The 20,951-nt window shown below is 36.3% G+C and overlaps 1 protein-coding gene and 1 pseudogene across 2 annotated transcripts in view; both read left to right on the top strand.

The window, feature by feature from the left end:
• The window catches only part of LOC148110741 (complement component 1 Q subcomponent-binding protein, mitochondrial pseudogene), a 28,661-nt pseudogene extending 16,310 nt beyond the window's left edge, over positions 1-12,351 (top strand). Inside the window, exon 2 of the transcript XR_015724553.1 lies at positions 665-12,351. The product of XR_015724553.1 is annotated as a complement component 1 Q subcomponent-binding protein, mitochondrial pseudogene (transcript). The remainder of the gene's footprint in view (positions 1-664) is intronic.
• Positions 1-20,951, top strand: part of BAZ2B (bromodomain adjacent to zinc finger domain 2B) — a 290,562-nt gene that overhangs the window by 16,322 nt on the left and 253,289 nt on the right. The window lies entirely within an intron of this gene.

Raw genomic sequence — 20,951 nt, 5'->3', positions numbered from 1 at the left:
TATTATATTTGTAGTTTTTCATTCTTTTTTACTTTATTCTTTTATGGATTATATCAGGAGGCATTTTCTTGTGTCATTAAATATTTTCAAACAGTATATAATAATTCAACTACCCAAGTTTGGGGCATTTAAACTGTTTTAGATTAACATATAATATATAATGAAATAATTTAGCATTAAACATCACTACGCCTTTGTGCATATTGTAATTTATTTCATTAGGAAACATTCCAGGAGATTGAATTGCTGGGTCAAAGCATAATGAATAGTTTACATTTATGCAGTAGTATTCTGGTAAATATTAACAACTGGTTTGTGTGTTTGGCAGAAGGAGTCTTGATTTATAGTGTGTGCTCTTTTCCCTGGTGTAAATACTCCTGACGCAGGCTATTTCATTCCAGCAATTTAATACCACTAAACAGAGTTGGGATGTGCAGACACACAATTATTATACAGTATCTGTACCAAGCTGGTACAATAGATGTAAATAACGTCAACAGCATAGAGAATAATAAGATGTGGTAAAATAATTAGGAAGTGATAAGTTTTGAGTGTTTATTGCCTTACTTTCAATGTAATTTATTGATAAGTTTATATAATTTAATTTTTTAAAGGATTTATGTATTTTATTTTATTTTTAAGATTGTATTCATTTATTTGACAGAGAGCAAGAGAGCACAAGCAGGGGGAGCTGCAGAGGGAGAGGGAGAAGCAGGCTCCCCACTGAGCAGGGAGCCCAACGTGGGGCTTGATCCCAGGACCCTGGGATTGTGACGTGAGCTGAAGGCAGATGCTTAACCGACTGAGCCACCCAGGTGCCCCTATGTATTTATTTTAAAGAGAGAGAGTGAGTGTGAGTAGGAGAGAGCCTGAAGGAGAGAGAGAGAGAGAGAGAATCCCAAGCAGACTCCCCACAACCCTGAGATCATGACCTGAGCTGACACCAAGAGTCGGATGCTTAACTGACTGAGCCACCCAGTTGCCCCTATATAATTTAATGTTTAATAATGACTATGTTTAACAACTGGGATGCAAAATTCCTGAAAATTTTAATGATTGACTCTTGTGAACTTCTATGAACAACCTCCAGCACATTACTAAGTTGTCTTTTTTCTTTTTCCTTTCTTCTCTTTTTCCCTTCTTTCTTTCCTTTTCTGATATTTATTGTGGAACCCCCCCCCATATTGTTATTTTCAATATAGGAAGAAATATAAGTATTTAGAAGACCAGTGTTGCATTCTTTTTGTGTTTGGCTCTGAGATTTGTTTTGCTTTACACTTGAATTTTTATCATAGATGGAATATACTTAAGTGAAAGAGGTGAAGTATGAACTCCTGCTTTATTTTTTCCCCCACAAGACTATTCAGTTTTCCCCAAAACATTGTGGAGTAATTCCTACTGGCCATTGATTGAATTACTCAACTTTCTTATTTTTTCTAATAATTTTTCAGTTGATTCTCTAGGATTTTCCATTTTTGTAATCATATCTTATGCAAATAGAAATAATTTTGCTGCTACACTTCTAATATAACTTTATTCTTTGGTGTAAAGAATAAAGTTGACTAGTATTAACACTGAGCATGCCCTTATTTTTTTTCTGAATTTTGAAATGCTTCAAATACTTCATCATTGTCTGTGATACTCACTTTTGGTTTGTTCGATGTGTTTTTGAAAATCATGTTAATCAAGTATTCATCCATTTCTCTTAATACTTTAATAGAAACTCTTTAATAGAAACTGCTTAACAGACTGAGCCACCCAGGCACCCCTACCTTAGTGTTTTTAAAGTGTTTTTCATTTTATAATTTGTGGTAGACAGAGGTTTAGATGTTGATGGTTTTCAATATTTGGGATAAGCAACAAGATGAACTGGGCAATAGGAAATACAGTTTGTTTTCTCCCAGAACTTTTTTGCTGAATCTCTTGAGCTCTGTGTTGTTGGTGTACGTGTAATCCTATGTTTGAGGGTCAGCCTTTGACTTTAGCAGTTCCCCTGCTTCAGGGAGAGCTGGCATACCTGTGGATGGGGGATATCAGCAGCGGGGAATTGCTACCCTGTAATACTGTGGATTATGAGTTTTGTATGGTGAGTCAGTACTTGTGTCTGCTTAGTCAGATTTGATCATCACTTATAAAGCTGGCTCCTTTTCAGCGCTAATGATAGGTTGAGGAAAATTAAAACAATGAGGCCAAAAGGCCCCTTGATGTCTTTCTGCAGTGTGAACATGAGTGCCAAGCTCTGTGATTCCCCACTTCTCTTATAGGCCTTTCATGTTCCTAAACTTCAATTCTACAAGTGGTGGGTTGGGACATTTCAGAATATTCTTTTTTCTTAAAATCTGCGCCTTATACCCTTGGGACATATGTGTATAGAGTCAGATTCTTGTTATAGTGTTGGTATTTTCCCTGACTTTTTTGATGATGGCATTCCTTATACTCGTTTCGGTCCTTTTGGTTGGATTTTTGGAAGGGATTATGTGAATGATTGCTGTTTTATTCAAATTTTAAGGCTCTTTTACATATTCATGAAATGCTCCTCAGGAGAAGTTGTACTACCTTATACTCCTTCCTGTGGACTTTGAGAATTTTTTTTTATTATACTCTTAATGGGAATAATTTTATTTTAATATGTATATGTATATATATATTTAAGATTTTACTTATTCTAGAGAGTATGAGTGAGGGGAAAGGCAGAGGGAGAAGCAGGCTCCCCACTGAGCAGGGATCCTGAATTGGGGCTTGATCCCAAGACCCCAGGATCATGACCTGAACCAAAGGCAGATGTTTAACCAATTGAGCCACTCAGGCACCCCTAATTTGTATATTCTTAATTGTTACAGATAACCATATGTTTCTGTTTACTGGGGAATTATATTTGTATTTGAATTGTTTAGAAGGAATGCTTTTGCTGAGATTTTTGGAGGGATACGATCGTAATAATTTTAAAGATTTTTCTTGATCCCCGCCCCCCCAAAAGGCTGGTCTTACTATGGGGTTATGGCTACTTATTTTCATAGGAGCAAGCACGAACGTTAACCAGCCTCCTTGAGTTTGCTTTTGCATGTCTTAGTAAAGCCTATACACTATTGCCCAACTACTATGGCTACAAAATAAATGTTTTAACTTTTAGTAAGGAGTCTCAGCTAGGACTTTCATTTATTTATTTTTCATTTTATTGTATTTTTTTGAAGATTTATTTTTTTATATTAGAGAGCACGTGAGTGTTGGGGGGAGGGGCAGAGGTAGAGGGAGAGAGAGGGAGAGAAGCATACTTCTGCTGAGCTTGGAGTCCCACTCCAGGCTGGATCTCATGACGCTGAGATCACGACCCGAGCTGAAATCAAGAGTCAGGTGCTCAACCGACTGAGCCACCCAGGCGCCCCTCAGGAACATTCTTTAAAGAGGATTAATATTTAGATGCATAGAGCTAAACAGAGGTACATTCCAGATTGCCTGTAGATAAAGATACAAAAATTTGGCCCAAGTTTGTGTGTTCATTGTGGAAAATAGTGGTTGAAATGTAGGTTTTGGACATACTCTTTGTTTTCTGATGCTTACAGGTTAGCACATCATGTATTTTGTAAATGAACATTTATATTCTTTTTTTATTTTAGTTGTCACATAGAGGTAGGGGCTTAAGTTTTTGTTTCCCATAGCAGGAAGAGCAAGCGCATTAGGTATGAGTTTTGGCCAAACTGCATTACATCTTATTGCTTTACTTTGTCATTTACTTATTAAGTATTTGTTCTAGGCAAGGAACTCTTCGAGTTAGGGTAGGAGGAAATAAAAAGGTGAATAAGATACCTTATTGATTATCTAATTTAGCAAAATACTCAAGTTTATCAGCATTATTTAGCATGTTTTGAAACCTTATATAGCATTATACTGTATGTATCATTTTCTAACCTGCTTTTTCCACTAATCTTTGTATTTTAGTTTCTATGGGTTTGGAAACTGGGATTGGTTTAGGTGGTTTTAACTCAGAGTCTCACTTGAGATGGCTATCAAGCTTCCATTTGGGACAGGAGTCATCTCAAAGCTCAACAGGGCCTGAAGGATCTGATGCCACGCTCACATTATTATTGACAGTTCCTTATTGGCTGTTGTTAGGAGGTCTCGGTTCTTTGTCACATGGTCATTGCCATAGTGCCCGTTCTGACGTGGCAGCTTGCTTACCCCAGAGTAATGAGATAGAGGGACAGAGACAGACGCAGAGGGAGACGGAAACATAGACTCTTTGAAGTGACAATGTTTTGAGAGAGGAAGAAGAATATTTTGAACATAAAGCAACTTGGAAAATAATAAACAGTTCAAAGGCTCTAACAGAGTCATAATTTGGGTTACTCACAAACTTAAGATGACCCCCAGAAATATTTAGAAACTCTGCTGAAGAAATTTGTATTCCAGACACATATGTATTTCATTGGTGTAAAGTATATGTATGTATATGAAAGTTTAATACCAGTATTAATAGAAGGTTGATTTTCATTCTTAAAGGTAGCTGCTTTGCTTGAAAATAAAAGTCACATTAGAATCCACTGTTTCAAAGAAAATCAAAGTCTAAAATGGAGTCCCAATTAGGATCACCAAATATGGTATCATATTTTAAAGCCTTAATTCTAGTACTGTGAATTTTGTGATGGAAGGTAAATCTGGATACTTGGTGATTTTAGAGTTCTGTTTAGTTTTGTTTTTTGGCCACCTAAAATGGGAATCAAAATTTTTAGAAGTTATAATGAAAATATAAATACTTTTCCATGAAAACAAGGAAAAAATACCGGACTAGAAGACTCCTCCCTTTGAGTATCTTTAAAATTATACGAATTGTGATTCTCTTCTTCCTTTTCATATTTTGCTATTCAATAGTTGACTATCCCTATCTAACTGTTATCTTAAAATATTTGCTTCTGCTTCCTAATTCTACCTTTGTTACCATAGAAACAGAAGTGGACTAGGGAAATTGGCAAGACAACCAGCAACTGAAATTAACGAGGATTCTAACTCTTTACCTGTAGTTGTGTTTCATTTACAGCTCCTATTTTAAAAATAAGCAGTGTAAGGCCTGTTGAGTAGGAGAAAAAAACTTGAAACTTAACTCTCATTTGCTTCAGACTTGTTCTTTTGCCTAGAAAGCTATTAGGAAAGAACCTCTCTAACAGCTTGGAAAAGAGCTTTTCATTTTTGTGAATAGTTAGACTTGTGAATGGTTAGACTACTATCCATGCTGTGATGTTATACCTTTAGATATTTATAATATGCTTTTCTTTCATAGGTATTAAAATAACACGTTTTCTAGGGAATGAGATGTGATATTATGTGATGTAAATCTGCTGTGGTCAGTATGTTTCCACACATACTATTTAAGTGAACCCGGAAAAATAGATATAGATCTTAAATTCTGAGAAAGTATTAAAAATATTATTATATATAATCAGACTATTACTTGTTTATCAAGAAATAAATGTTTTAAAATAAAGTTTTAAAATGTAAAATGTTATTTTTTAAAGCTAATTGGAAACTTTTAAAAGGTACCTCTTTGCATTTAAAAAAATATTAGACTAATTTAAAAACTTTTTTTTATTAAGTAATTTTTATGCCTGATGTGGGGCTTGAACTCACAACCCTGAGATCAAGAGTCACATGCTCTACCAACTGAGCCAGCTAGGCACCCCTCCCCTTTGCATTTTTAATTTTCTTTTTGAAATATAGGTAAATCTGATAAAGTTCACATTGTGAAAAGATGAACTATTCGAGATCACTAGAAGTTTGCTTCCTTCAGTGTTTTTTTTTCCTTTTTTACAATTAAGAAATAGCACATTTTAAAGAATTTTTTGCTTTGGAAACCTGAGTTTAAGCTGCTTTCCTCTGGTTGCTTCCTTTAAAATTTTCAATTCCTATATTAAGACTACAGGCATACCTCAAAGATATTGTGGATTCTGCTCAGGACCACAGCAATAAAGTGAATATTGCAATAAAGTGAACCAAATGAATTTTTTGGTTTCCCATTGTATATAAAAGTTATGTTTACACTATACCATAGTCTGTTTAGTGTGCAATGATACCATTATGTCTAAAAACCATGTACATATCCTTTTTAATTTTATTTGACTACAGTTGACATGCAGTATTACAATAGTTTCAGGTATACAACTTAGTGTTTCACAGGTTTATATGTTATACCATTACAGTATCATTGACTGTGTTCCTTATGTTGTGCCTTTTATTCCTGTGACTTATTCATTCCATAACTGGAAGTCTGTATCTCCCACTCCCCTTCACTGGATTTGCTCAAACCCCCTCCCCCCTCCTCTATGGCAACCATCAGTTTGTTCTCTGTATTTATAGGTCTGGTTCTGTTCTTTGTTTATTCATTTGTTTTTGTTTTTAGATTCCACTTATGAGTGAAATCATATGGCATCTGTCTTTCACAGTCTGACTTATTTCACTTAGCATAACACTTTTGGTCTATCCATGTTGTCTCAAATGGCATCATCTCATCACTTTTTATGGTTACATAATATTTCCCCCAGTAGACCTGATTTCAAAGCTGGAGTCAATCCTCTCAAGCCCTATCATTGCTTTATCAACTAAGGTTATGTAATATTCAGAGTCCGTTGTTGTTATTTCAGTAGTCTTCACACATCTTCACTAGAAGTACATTCCATCTTAAGAAACCACTTTCTTTGCACAGCTGTAAGAAGTAACTCCTCATCCATTAATGTTTTATCATGAGATTGTAGCAACTCAGTAACATATTCAAGATTCCACTTCTAATTGTAGTTCTCTTGCCATTTCCACCACATCTGCAGTTACTTCGTCCACTGAAGCCTTGAACGCTTCAAAGTTCATTCATGAGGGTTGGAAACAGCTTCTTCCAAACTCCTGTTAATGTCAATATTTTTACCTCTTCCCATGAATCACAGATGTTCTTAATGGGATCTAGAATGGTGAATCATGTCCAGAGGTTTTCTGTTTACTTTGACCAGATCCATCAGAGGAATCACTATCTGGCAGTGATAACTTTACCAATATATTTCTTATATAATAAGACTGGAAAATCAGAATTACTCCTCAATCCATGGGCTACAAATGGTTGTTGTATTACCAGACATGAGAACAACGTTTATTTCATTGGATATCTCCATCAGAGCTCTTGAGTGACCAGGTTCATTGTCAGCGAGCTGTAATATTTTGAAAGGAATCTTTTCTTTCTAAGCCATAGGTCTCAACGGTGGGCTTAAAATATTCAGTAAACCATGTTGTAAATAGATGTGCTGTCATCCAGGTTTTGTTGTTTCATTTATAGAACACAGTTCTTGGGGTGCCTGGGTAGCGCAGTCGTTAAGCGTCTGCCTTCAGCTCGGGGTGTGATCCTGGCGTTCCGGGATCGAGTCCCACATCGGGCTCCTCCGCTGGGAGCCTGCTTCTTCCTCTCCCACTCCCCTGCTGTGCTCCCTCTCGCTGGCTGTCTCTCTGTCACATAAATAAATAAAATCTTTAAAAAAAAAAAAAAGAACACAGTTCTTAAGGGCCTAGGATTTTTGGAATGGCAAATAAGCGTTGGCTTCAACTTCAAGTCACCAGCTGCATTTATCCCTAACAAGAGTCAGCCTGTCCTTGGAAGGTTTGAAACCAGACACTGACTTCTCTTCTCTAGCTATGAAAGCCCTAAGTGACATCTTCTTCCAGTAGAAGGCTGTTTTGTCTACATTGACAATCTATTGTTTAGTGTAGCCACCTTCTTTAATTATCCTAGCTAGATCTTCTGGATAACATGTTGCAGTTTCTGTATCAGCACTTGGTGCTTCACCTTGCACTTTTATGTTACTGAGATGGCTTCTTTCCTTAAGCCTCATGAAACACTTTTGCTATCACCAAACTTTGGCAGTTTCCTTTCTTCCTGCAGCCTTCTTAGAATTGAAGGGGTTAGTGCCTTGCTCTGGGTTAGGCTTTGGCTTAAAGGAATTTTATGACTGGTGTGATCTTCTATCCAGACCACTAAAACATTCTCCGTATTATCACTAAAGCTGTTTCACTTAATTATCATTCATGTGTTCATTGGAGTAGCATTTTTAATTTCCTTCAAGAACTTTTTGTTTGCATTCGCGACTTGGCTAACTGGCACAAGAGCCGTAACTTTTGGCCTGTTTCAACATGCCTTCCTCACTAAGCTTAATCATTTCTAACTTTTGACTTAAAGTAAAAGACATGTGACTCTTCCTTTCCTTTGAACACTTAGAGGCCATTGTAGGGTTATTAATTGGCTTAATTTCTATATAGTTCTGTCATGGGGAATAGGGAGGGAGAGAAATCCTTCAGTGGAGCAATCCTTCAGTGGAGCAACCAGAACACACCCAACATTTATTAAGTTCATCTTCTTATATGGGCATGGTTCATGGCACCCCAAAACAATTACAGTAGTTCCATCAAAGATCACTGATCACAGATCACCATAACAAATATAATAATAATGAAAAAGTTTGAAATAGAGGACTTTCAGTGGGGCACCAGCTGGGATCTTCCACCTGGGTCAGCCATCATACCCACACATGCCTGCAGCCCAAGTGCTGTCTCTGTTGTGCCCAGTGCCCCTGCACTGGGCTTCCCTGTTGGGGGGCTCTCCAGCCAGTCCCAACTCTGCTGCCTTAGCCTCTGCTGCAGCCTGAGTGGGCCTTTTGTGGGGCACTTGGGGCTGCTCTGCCTGCAAATGGGGTGGATGAGCTGAGCCTCCTGTGCTCTGGAGCACCCTGGGGCTGCAGATGCAGCATGCTGCGCAGGGAGACAGAGCTTTTGTTGAATTCCTGAGTGATGAAATTAAGGAGGAAGAGAAGAGGCGAAATGTAAGTCCCTCCCCAAGATGTCTGGATGTTGGGAGCTGGAAGTGAATGGGACAGAAGCCAAAGTAGTGGGGAAAGTTGCTAGAGAAAAGATCATTCATTGTCACTTTCAACGTTAACAATAACATCCTGCCAACATTTGATCAGGAAGAGGAGCCCTCCCAAGTTCAGAGGGTTGAAGAACAGGAGCCTGAATTGACGTCCACTCCCAATTTCATGGTTGAAGTTATAAAGAATGGTAGCAAGAAGGCCCTATTGCTGGACTGTCACTATCCAGAAGATGAGGTTGGGCAAGAAGAGGAAGACAAAAGTGATGTTTTCTCCAGGGAAATGAGCTTTCAGTCCATTGGCGAGCCTGAGGGGAAGGACAGTCAACACCAGTCCCTTGGCTTGGGCTTTATGTGACCCCCTGATGGATTTCCTGGCAGGCTGAGGGGTGGATAACACTTTTGAGGATTAGTTAGGGGAGCTCAGCACAGCCCTGGAGCATCAGGAAAACATTACTTTTCTTGAAGATCTCAGAAGGTTTTGTCAAGAGCCAGTAGAGCATACAAGACATTGAACATCTTAAATGTATGGCAGGTTTTGGTTTGGCCAGGGAACACATCTACTTTGAAGCCAAGCACACACATACTTTGGGATGGTTTTCGTTGTAATATGGAAAATAACTCAAAGTTATATTGTTTCCGTTGGCCTCTTATTTACTATTCATTTATTCTCTACAGATCTGTTTTTCCTAGATTTTTGTATAACATAATGCTGGACAATAAAATTGGTTTATCACCTTCCTCAAAAAAAAAAAAAAAGAAAGAAAGAAAGAAAGAAAAGAAAAATGAAGGCTTTAAGTTATGAGCCAGTTTCTCAAAGTGTACTGGACACTTAGGATGATAGTTGTTAATAATAATAAGATATCCATATTACAAGTAATTTATTTTTAAATTCTTTATTATTTTTGGCAGAGATCCCCCCCCAATCCATAATGTGGCTGATAACTAGGAGCAAAAACATCAGCTTTGACATTTTTGTGTCATTTCTTGTGATTCTGTTACTAGTATTATACTCTATCTTGGTCTGTTTGGGTTGCTGTAACAGAATACCATAGACTGGGTGGTTTATAGACAATAGAAATTTATGTCTCCCAGTTTTGAGGCCTGGGAAATCTAAGATCAAGATGCTGGCAGAATCCAAGTCTGGTGAGAGCCAGCTTTGTGGTTCGTAGACTGTAGCCATCTTACCATGTCATAACATGTTGGAGGGAGCAAGGGAGCTAAGAGGCCCCAATCCCATTCATGAGAGCTCTACCCTCATGACCTAATCACCTCCTAAAGGCCCTGTCTTCTAATGTTAACACATTGGGAGTTTAGAATTTCAACATAAATTTGGGGGGTACACACACATTTGCACCATAGCATATTCAATCATGATTTTTTTTTTTTTTTTGCTAGAAATGTTTTTAAGCCCCTCTTGTGAAATTTAGTTTAAAATAGTTAATAATACTCACTTTGCCATTGACCTGTATATTGTGATTCTGGACAATATGCTGACCAAATGAATAAGGATATCACTATGAATTCTTCTACAGTGTGGAATTCACTTCCTACAGGATAGCTTGGGTACCATAAGTGATGCACAGTTGTCTAACATTCAGCCCTGTGGGTGGTGCCAGTCTCAATCCGCACATAAAAAACTGGTGTTAGTAGTTAGAAAAATTTTCTTATTTTTTCCCAATGAAAATTAGACACTTCATGGTTTTTTCCTGCGCTTAGATTATTTAGCCTTTTGCGTTTATGTATATCTCCCTAAGATAGAGTGGCTAAAGATATTAAATCTTTACTTATATTTGAAAAACTGGTTTCGTATTAAATTTTAAATTTTACATATGTTTTAATTTTTAGTTTTAGATATGTGCATCAACTATTCTATTTAAAATAATTGATTTTCTTGTAAATAAAGTTGAGCAAAGTCACAAAACTAAGCAGGGTTTCTCAGAGGAAAATTACTCACCTAGGGGACATCTTCAAATATGTAGGATGTTTTGATTTTTCACAATGATTTAAGGGAGCTACTGACACTGAGAGGACAGGACCAGCCAATGTAATCATCAGCACGGTTTGAAGAAGCCTCATCCCGATTAAGAATTGTCCGGTCCAAGATATTAGTAGCGCCTGTAAAACACTGGGCTAAAATCCTATTTTGGAGTTGTTATTTCTTAAGATGACTCATAATTAATTCATAGATGTGTCTAATACTTTTTATACTGTAGATTAAAATTAAAGCTTATTCAAATATGTTTATATAATGACAGGTGTATATATCAAAGATATTTTCCTTTTACTGGCAATTTTAATTTTTTTTGATCACGCTATACTGCATACCATTCATTGCAGCATTGAACAACTACTGTTGGTACTTCATTTGGCTAGGTGCTGAGAGTGTAGAGATCCATAACACTGTTACTTTTCTCTCTGTTCACAGGCTAGCAGGGAAACAGTCATGTAAATAATTACAGTAAAGCATGATAAGTACATCAGAAGAATTAGATTTAATGTAAAGAAGTAGCTCTGAGGAGATGGGAAATATTTTAGGGAGAAAGTCAGCATATTGTTATACCCTGAGGGCAAGGACTGCATTTTATCATCTAAAAGTTACATGTTTGCAACATAGCACTGGACCTTAAAATTGGTAATATAATCATAGTCAGTACTTATTCATGATTAAACAAGTTGAAATCTTCGCAGATTTTTAAAGAACTAGTTGAAGTATGTTCACGTGGGCAAAGTGGTAAAGTATAGTGCTAGCAAATAATGTTGGAAGATCAGACTAACAAGTGATGAAGAAACTTGCGGGTGATGGGACATCACTAATGTGGGCTTTCTTAAAGTTAAGTTTTTAGAAAGGAGGAGAGGGACATGATAAGATTTAGTCAGATTCCAGTTTTAGAAACGTATCTCTACTGGCATTGTGGATGATGTAGTTGAAGGAGGAGAGGGATGCTATCTTAATAATGAACTTCAACATGTAAAACATTGTAGGATCAAAATTTTAACTGAACATCTAAATTCAAGGTTTTTTCCCCTAATATTTCAAGTTTTATTTAAATTTTAGTTAACATATAGTGTAATATTAGTTTCAGAAGTGTAACTTAGTGATTTGTCACATATACATAACTCCCAGTGCTCATCACAACAAGTGCCCTCCTTAATACCCATCACCCATTTAGCACATCCCCTCTAAATTCAAGCTTTTATACATTAATTTATATTATTTAGTTTTAGAGCTTATATTATGCCAGTCTATTTTATGTAGAATAATTTTAATTTTTCAATATATTTTTAGTTATCCTTATGATATGTGATTAAGTTTTTTAATGTTCAAAATGACCAATTCAGGGGCCCCTGGGTGGCTCAGTCGATTAAGCATCTGCCTTTGGCTCAGGTCATGCTCTCTCTCTCTCAAATAAATAAATAAATAAATAAATAAATAAATAAATAAAATCTTTAAAAACAAAACAAAATGACCAATTCATATATACCAGTAGTATTTGGATATGTAACAGGGAGAATAATTATTGATCTTGCTTAATTTTTTTTAAGTAAGAAATTTATAAGCTTGAAGTTGATGAAGTGGTTTCAACTGAAGATTAGTTAGCCCTTTTTTTTTGAGAGAGAGAGAGAGAGAGAGAGAGTGCATGAGCAGGGAGGGGCAGAGGGGATCTTAAGCAGGCTACACACCCAGCACAGAGCCCAACGTGGGGCTCCATCTCCAGAACCTGATATCATGACCTGAGGGCAAGGCAGGTGCTTAACCAACCGAGTCACCCAGGCACCCCAAAAAGATTATTTTTAAGTAAGCCTTCGGGCAGCAAGCAAGTCACAGCTGACAGAACTTCTGGTAAGAGAGATGGGGAAAACTTGAAAGAAGTTTGCTGCGGTTAAGCACAGGGACAAAGTCCTAGTCATTTATTTATTATTTATTTTTTTAAAGATTTATTTATTCATTTTAGAGAGAGAAAGAGGAGATCGATGAAGAGTTGGGGGAGGGGCAGAGGACGAGGGAGTGAGAATCTGTAGCAGACTCCCCGCCTAGTGCAGAGCCCAGTCTGGGGCTCCATCTCATGACTTTAGTTCATGAATTGAGCTGAAATCAAGAGTCAGACGCTTAATTGACTGAGCCACCCAGGTGCCCTAGACTTCATCATTTAATGAGGGCATCACTGTATTACAGTTATAAAACTAATATGTAGGAAATATCTAAGTGATTTTGTTCGATGATTCTGAGTATCAGGAAAAAGACAGACTCTTACTTATTTAAGGAGAAAGGGAAAGTATGTTAACCATCTTATCTAGCGTATTTCTAGTATGTATGCTTAAATTTTAAAAAATGACTTCTAACCATTGTTTGCCAGATTTACAGTAACAGAAACTTATCCAGTGCAGTTGGAGGTGATAGCTATTCAATCAAATGGTTAAAATGGGAAATCATTACAAAGATATATATATGCACATATGTACATATACATGTAAACATTTAATAACCCAAAACTTTCGCATTTATTTGTGATCTTTTAAAAAAAAAATCTGTTTATGCGGGGGCGAATTTGTACTTTTTATTTGAGGATGGATTCTTTAAGTGGAAATCATTGTGTCTTTACTGAACCCACCCCTCCAAAATAGAAGTTTCCTATCAGATTCTTTAAAGAGAAATAACTTAGATTCTTACAAAGCTTTCTGGGTGCAGAGTCCGTGTATATTTTTATGATGTCTTCTGTCAGTATGTATGCTTGTCTGCTTATCTTACGTAGTCCAATTAACAGTAACTTTAAGAAAACATTTTTATCAAATTTTTCAGAAGCATTCCATTTTCAGGGAAATAACCTTTCTTTTTGCACTCATTTCATTATGTTATAATTAATGAAATTACACAAAAACAGTATCAAATATTACTAGCCTTCTTAAAAAAAGATTTTAGTTTTATTTGAGAGAGGGAAGGAGAGCGCGCGCGCACTAATAGGGGGAGGGGCAGAGGCGGAAGGAGAAGCAGGCTCCTCGCTGAGCAGGGATCCTGACGCTGGGTTTGATTCCAGGATGCTGGAATGTTGACCCGCGGCCGAAGGCAGATGCTTAACCAGCTGAACCACCCAAGTATTACTAGCCTTAATACATTTCAGAACAAACAAGATTTCCTAGGCATGCAAATCAAATAGTGGGAGTGAAAATATAATGGCCAACTGGAAAGAGAAAGAAATAATTGCCAATACGAATTTTGCTTTTGCAAAACTTTTTTGTTCCATGTGCCTAGTGTTTATCACCCAATCCATCATCAAATTAAATTTTGTTTGAGAGATATCTCAAAGAGATCTGCCCGGAAGTAGTTCTGGGGGTCAATCCCAGTACAGTCGCCTTTCTGCTCTCATACTCCAGCCTGGGGTTTATTAGATGGATATAATTTCTTTTGTTTTCCTATAGTTGCTTCGTATTACTCACATCTCCCTTTTGCATCATCATATTTCCCTTTCTTGGTTTATTACCACAACATACTCGGAAAAAAAGATCCTTCTTTTCATTTCCTTCATTATTGCCATAAATTCTCTGCTTTTCACTCAGCAGAGTTTTATTGGCTACGTATAATGTAAGAGTATTATACATATTATATGTATATATTTATTACACGTAGCAAATAAAACTCTGCTACCGTTCTTTTTTTTTTTTTTTTTAAGATTTATTTATTTGAGAGAGAGAGAGAGCACAATGTCAGGAGGGGAATCCAAGCAGACTCCGCGCTGAGGGGGGAGCCTGCCGTGGGGCTCAGTCTTCTGACCCTGAGATCACAACCAGAGCTGAAACCAAGAGTTGGACATTTAACCGACTGAGCCACCCAGGCCCCCCTCTCCTACCGTTCTTTCTTCGTCTGGCTTTAGTCATGCTTTTGCTTGGGAACAACTCCACAAAACTGTTCTTGTCAGTGTCCCTGATGACCTCTGTGACTTAAGTTAGTTCTCAATTCTCACTTTCTTGACTAGACCTGTTACATTTAACGAAGTTTATTACTCTATCCTTCTTTAAACTTTCTTTCCCTTTCCCTTCCACAGTTTTGTTATTTTGTTTTTCCTCCTAGTTTTCTATTTTCCCTTTCTTTGCTGGTTTCTCTTCAAGTCTCCACCCATGCCCCAGGCCTTACTCCTTGAGCAACTTCTGTTCTTTCACTATAACTGTCTTAGGGAAATAATCCAACCCCCTTTATTTAGATGGCATTGAAATGCTAATGACTCCCAGTGTTGCTTATTCCATTTTTAAGCAGTCTTTTTCTATTGAGGTGTAAATGATGTATAACATATTTAATGATATAGGTGTAATCGATGTATAACATATTTAATGATATTTATATATGATGTGAAATAATCACCCCATTAAGTCTGGTTAACATCTGTCACCACACATAGTTAAAAGTTTTTTTTTTCTTGTGATGAGAACTTTCAAGATACATTCCCTCAGCAACTTTCAAATATGCAATATAATTTACTATCTGTGTTACCATGCTTTATATTACATCATAAGTGGAAGTTTGTAACTTTTGACCTCTTCACCCATTTCACCTATTCCCCCACTCCTGTGTCTGGTAACTGTCAATGTGTTCTCAGTATGTATGTATGTATGTATGTATGTATGTATGTATGTATGTATGTATGAGCTGCGCTTCTTTCTTTTTTTTTTAGATTCTGCATATAAGTGAGATCATATGGTATTTTTCTTTCTCTTACTTATTTCAGTTAGCATAATGCCCTTAAGGTCCATCCATTTTGTCACAAATGGCAATATTTCTATTTTATGGCTGAGTAATACCTCATTGTACATATATACATTTTCCTTATCCATTCATCCATCAATGCACACTTTGGTTGCTTCTTGACTATTGTAAACAATGCTGCAGTGAACATATATATCTAGGGGTGAGAGTTAGTATTTTTTATTTTCTTCTAATAAATACTCAGAATTGGAATTGCTAGATCATATGGTAGTTCTATTTTTCATTTTTGAGGAACCTCCACACTGTTTTCCGTAGTGGCTGCACCAATTTACATTCTTAACCAACAGTGCATGAGGGTTCCTTTTTCTGTACATCGTTGCCAGCGCTTGTTATTTCTTGTTTTTTGATAATAGCCGTTCTAACAGGTATGAGGTGATACCTCATTGTGGTTTTGATTTGCATCATCTTGATGATCATTGATGTTGAGCACCTGTGGACCATCTACATATCTTCTTGAAAAAAATGTCTATTCAGATCCTCTGCCCATTTTTAAATCAGATAGTTTCTTTTTTTGCTACTGAGTTGTAGGAATTCTTTCTATATTTTGGATGTTAACTTCTTATCAGATATATGATTTGCAAATATTTTCTCCCACTCAGTAGGTTGCCTTTTTTTTCCTTTTTTTTTTTTTTTTTTAATGATGGTTTCCTTTGCTGTATAGAAGCTTCTTGTTTGATTTAGTCCTACTTGTTTACTTTTACATTTGTTGCCTTTGATTTTGGTGTCAAATCCAAAAAAAATGATTGCTAAGATCAGTTGCAAGGAGCTTACCACCTATGTTTTCTTCTAGGAGTTTTGTGGTTTCAGGTTTTATGTTCAAGTCTTTAATCCATTTTGAGTTGATTTTTGTGTATGGTGTAAGATAGTGATCCAGTTTCTTTCTTTTGCAGGTAGCCATCCAGTTTTCCCAATACCATTTATTACAGAGATTGTCCTTTCCCCATTGTTTATTCTTGTCTCCTTTGTCACAAATTAGTTGATTGTATATGCATGGGTTTATTTCTGGGCTTTCAATTTCGTTCCATTGATCTTTGTGTCTTGGTTTGTTTTTATGCCAATACCATACTATTTTGATTACTATAGTTTTGTAATATAGTTTGAAATCAAGAAAGTGTGATGCCTCCAGCTGTGTTCCTCCTTCTCAAGATTCCTTTGGCTATTTGGAGTCTTTTGTAGTTACATACAAATTTTAGACTTTGTTCTATTTCTGTGAAAAATGCTATTGGAATTTCAATAGGGGTTGCATTGAATGTGTAAGTTGCTTTGAGTAGTATGGGCATGTTAACAGTATTAATTCCTCTAGTTTGTAAGCATGGAATGTTTTCTCCATTTATTTGTGTTGTCTTCAGTGTCTTATAGTTTTCAGTGTGCAGGTCTTTCACCTCCTTGATTAAATTAATTCCTAGGTTGGTTGGTTTGTTTCCTTTCTGATGTAGTTATAAATGAGGTCGTTTTCTTTTTTTTTTTTTAAGATTTTATTTATTTATTTGACAGAGATAGAGACAGCCAGTGAGAGAGGGAACACAAGCAGGGAGAGTGGGAGAGGAAGAAGCAGGCTCATAGCGGAGGAGCCTGATGTGGGGCTCGATCCCAGAACACCGGGATCATGCCCTGAGCCGAAGGCAGACGCTTAACCGCTGTGCCACCCAGGCGCCCCAATGAGGTCGTTTTCTTAATTTCTCTTTGTGATAGTTTGTTATTTGTGTATAGAAATTAAATAGTTTTTTGTATATTGATTTTGTATCCTATAACTTTACTGAATTTATTTCATTATTTATTACTTCTAGTAGTTTTTTGGTGGAGTCTTTAGGATTTTCTATTTTTAGTATCTTGTCATCTGCAAACAGAGGCAGTTTTACTTTTCCATTTCTGATTTGGATGCTTTTTATATTTCTTTCTTGCCTAACTGGTCTGGCTAGAGCTTCCAATACTATGTTGAATAAAAGTGGGGAGAAATGTCGTACTTGTCTCTCTCTTGTCTTGTTCCTGGTCTTAGAGGAAAAACTAGCTTTTCACAATTGAGAATGAGGTTTGCTGTGAGATTGTCATATATGACCTTTATTATGTTGAGTTACATTCCTTTTATACCCATTTTGTTGAGAGTTTTAAATCATAAGTAGTTGCTGAATTTTGTCAAATGCTTTTTCTACATCTATTGAGATAATCATATGATTTCTATCCTTTATTTTATTAATGTGGTGTATTACATGACTGATACATGGATATTGAAGCATCCATGTATCCCAGGGATAAATCCCACTTGATCATGATGTATGATTCTTTTACTATATTGTTGATTTTGGTTTGTTAATATTTTGTTGAGGATTTTTGCATTTCTGTTCATCAGATACATTGGCCCGTAATTTTGTTGAAGTGTCCTTGTCTTACTTTTTTTTATCAGGGTAATGCTGGTCTCATAAAATGAATTTGGGAGTGTTCCCTCCTCCTCTTCTATTTTTTGGAAGGGTTTAAGAAGGATCTTTTCTTTTTTTTTAATGGAATAAATTTATAAGCCTGGAGTTTTTCCCCTCTGAACTCAAGCTCTCATACCAACTGCTTTTTTGGCACCTATACCTACAGTTTATTAGGCATCTCAAATTTAACATTCTCAATGTTAAAGTTGGAGGACTGATATTACCCAACTTTAAGATATACAGTAAACCTACAGAAATCAAGACAGTGTGATATTGGCACAGAAATAGACAAATAGATCAATGGAACAGATTGGAAAACCCAGAAATAGATCTACATCAATAAAATCAGTTGATCTTTGACAAAGCAAAGCAATAATAAAATGAAGAAAAGATAGTCTTTTCAGAAAATGGTGCTGTAATAATTGGACCTTCACATGCAAAAATGAATCTAGACACAGATTTTACATCCTTTATAAAAACTAACCTAAAATGAATCACAGACCTAAAAATGAGAAAGCAAAACTATAAAACTTGCAGAAGATAACATAGGGTAAAACCTAGATGACCTTGGGTATGGTCATGCCTTTTAATTTTTTTAAAAAAACATTTTATTTATTTATTGGACAGACACAGCGAGAGAGGGAACACCAGTAGGGGGAGTGGGAGAGGGAGAAGTAGGCTTCCCGCTGAGCAGGTAGCCCGATTTGGGTCTTGATCCCAGGACCCCGGGATCATGACCTGAGCCGAAGGCAGACACTTAATGAGTGAGCCACCCAGGCGCCCTGGTCATGCCTTTTTAGTTGTAACACTAAAGCCGTGATTCATGAAAGAAGTAATTGTTAAGCTCAACTTCATTAATATTCAAAACTCTGTCTGCGAAAGACAATTACAAAAGAATGAGAAGACAAGACCCAGAATGAGAGAATATATTTGCAGAAGACACATCTGATAAAGGACCATTATCCAAAGCGAGCAAGGAACTCTTAAAACTCAATAATAAGAAAACAAACAACCTAATTTTAAAAGGGGCCAAAGATCTTGATAGCTCACCAAAGAAATCATTATGGCAAATAAAGACTTGAAAATGCTCTACATCATATGTCATCAGGGAAATTCAAACTACAACAACGAGATACTACTGCACAGCTATTAGATTGTCCAAAATCTGAAATAATGACAACATCAAATGCTGGAGAGAATGTGGAGCAACAGGAATTCTCATTTATCGCTGGTAGGAATGCAAAATGGTACAGCCACTTTGGAATACAGTTTGGCAATTTCTTACAAAACGAACCATATTCTAACCATACATTTTAGCAATCATGCTCCTTGGCATTTACTCAATTAGTTGAAAACTTATGTCCATGAAAAAGGTTGAAGTTTCATTCAGGATTACCAAAACCTAGAAGGAACCCAGATCTCCCTTAGTAGGTGAATGGATAAATAATCCAGAAATGGACTGTTCCTCAGTATTACAATGAAATAAGTTATCAAACTATGGAAAGACATATGAGGGACCTTAAATGCATATTACTGAGTCAAAGAAGCTAATCTGAAAAGGCTACAGACTGTATGATTCCAAGTATATGACATTCTGGAAAACGCAAAACTGGGGATAGTAAAAAGATCAGTTGTTTGCCAGAGGTTCGAAGGGTAGGAGGGATGAATTAGGTGCAGCACAAAGGATTTTTAGGGTGGTAAAATTACTCTGTATGATATTCTGTTGGAAGATGCATGTCATTATATATTTGTCCAAACCCATAGAATGTATAATATCAAGAGTGAACCCTAATGTAAAGTATGGACTTGTATGATAGTGATGTGTAGTGTAGGTTCATAAATTTTAATGAATGTGCCACTTTGATGGAGCATGTTGTTAATAGGTATGCGTGTGTAGGGCCAGGGAAATCTCTACCATCCTATCAATTTTGCTGTGAACCTAAAACTGCTCTAAAAAATAAAATCTGTAAAAGCAAGCAAGCAACCAGTCAACCAGCCCATATGATTTAGAGTTTATGCAGGGGCCTAAAAGGCCCCATGTGATCTTTCTTATAGCTCCTTACCAGTCTCTTGTCACTTCTTACTACATTTCCTGTAGTTTACTCTGGGCCAGCTACATTAGACTCCTTGGTGTGTCTTGTATACATAACAGATAAACTCTTGCCTTAAAACATTTGCATTTGCTTTTTCTTCAAATAACCTTATGGATTGTTCTCAGCTCTTTCAAGCCATTACTCCAAAGTATTCTTTTGCAGAACTCTTTCCTTTCACACCCTAACCAAAATTACAAACCCTCCACCCTGCACTCCCTATCCCTTTTTTTGTTGTGTTTTTTCCCTTCCCACTTAAGGCTTTCAAATATTTTTATTGTAGTTTTCTCTCCTAAAGAAGGCAAGAATTATTTTTTGTTTTTCTTTCTATGGATGAATAACATCTAAACAGCACTTGGCACATAATAGACCCTGAATATGTTTTTTGTGTGGGTGGAATAAATGAATCTCATTTTACTATTACAATTGATTGTCTTTATTACGCTTGATTCTAAGCTTCTTGAGAGGCAAGTGCTGCAACTTCTGTGTCTGTTTCTTCAGTATTTAGCACACATGGTTGTATTACATCTGTTCAATTTATAATAGAATATACTTCTCATTTTATACAGGTATAATCATGACAGAATTACACATTGGAATTTTTCCCCTTATGTTTATAGGTACTTTTTTGGTTGCTATGTACTCTACATTATTTTGTTAACTTTCAAAATTCTTATGCAATGTAGGCAATTCATAAAATAGATAATATTAAAACATTGTCTTGAGTTGATATTTAATCATTTCTTTATCTGTTGATTATTTTGAGCATTTAAGTTTTTTAACTTGTATTTTTTTAAAGATTATAT

The sequence above is a fragment of the Ursus americanus genome, chromosome 1 (genome assembly GCF_024610735.1).
Source record: "Ursus americanus isolate L20-20 chromosome 1, mUrsAme1.1.p, whole genome shotgun sequence".
NCBI lineage: Eukaryota > Metazoa > Chordata > Mammalia > Carnivora > Ursidae > Ursus > Ursus americanus.
The sequence above is the reverse complement of the archived record's forward strand: the minus strand, read 5'-3'. Positions and strand labels throughout refer to the sequence as shown.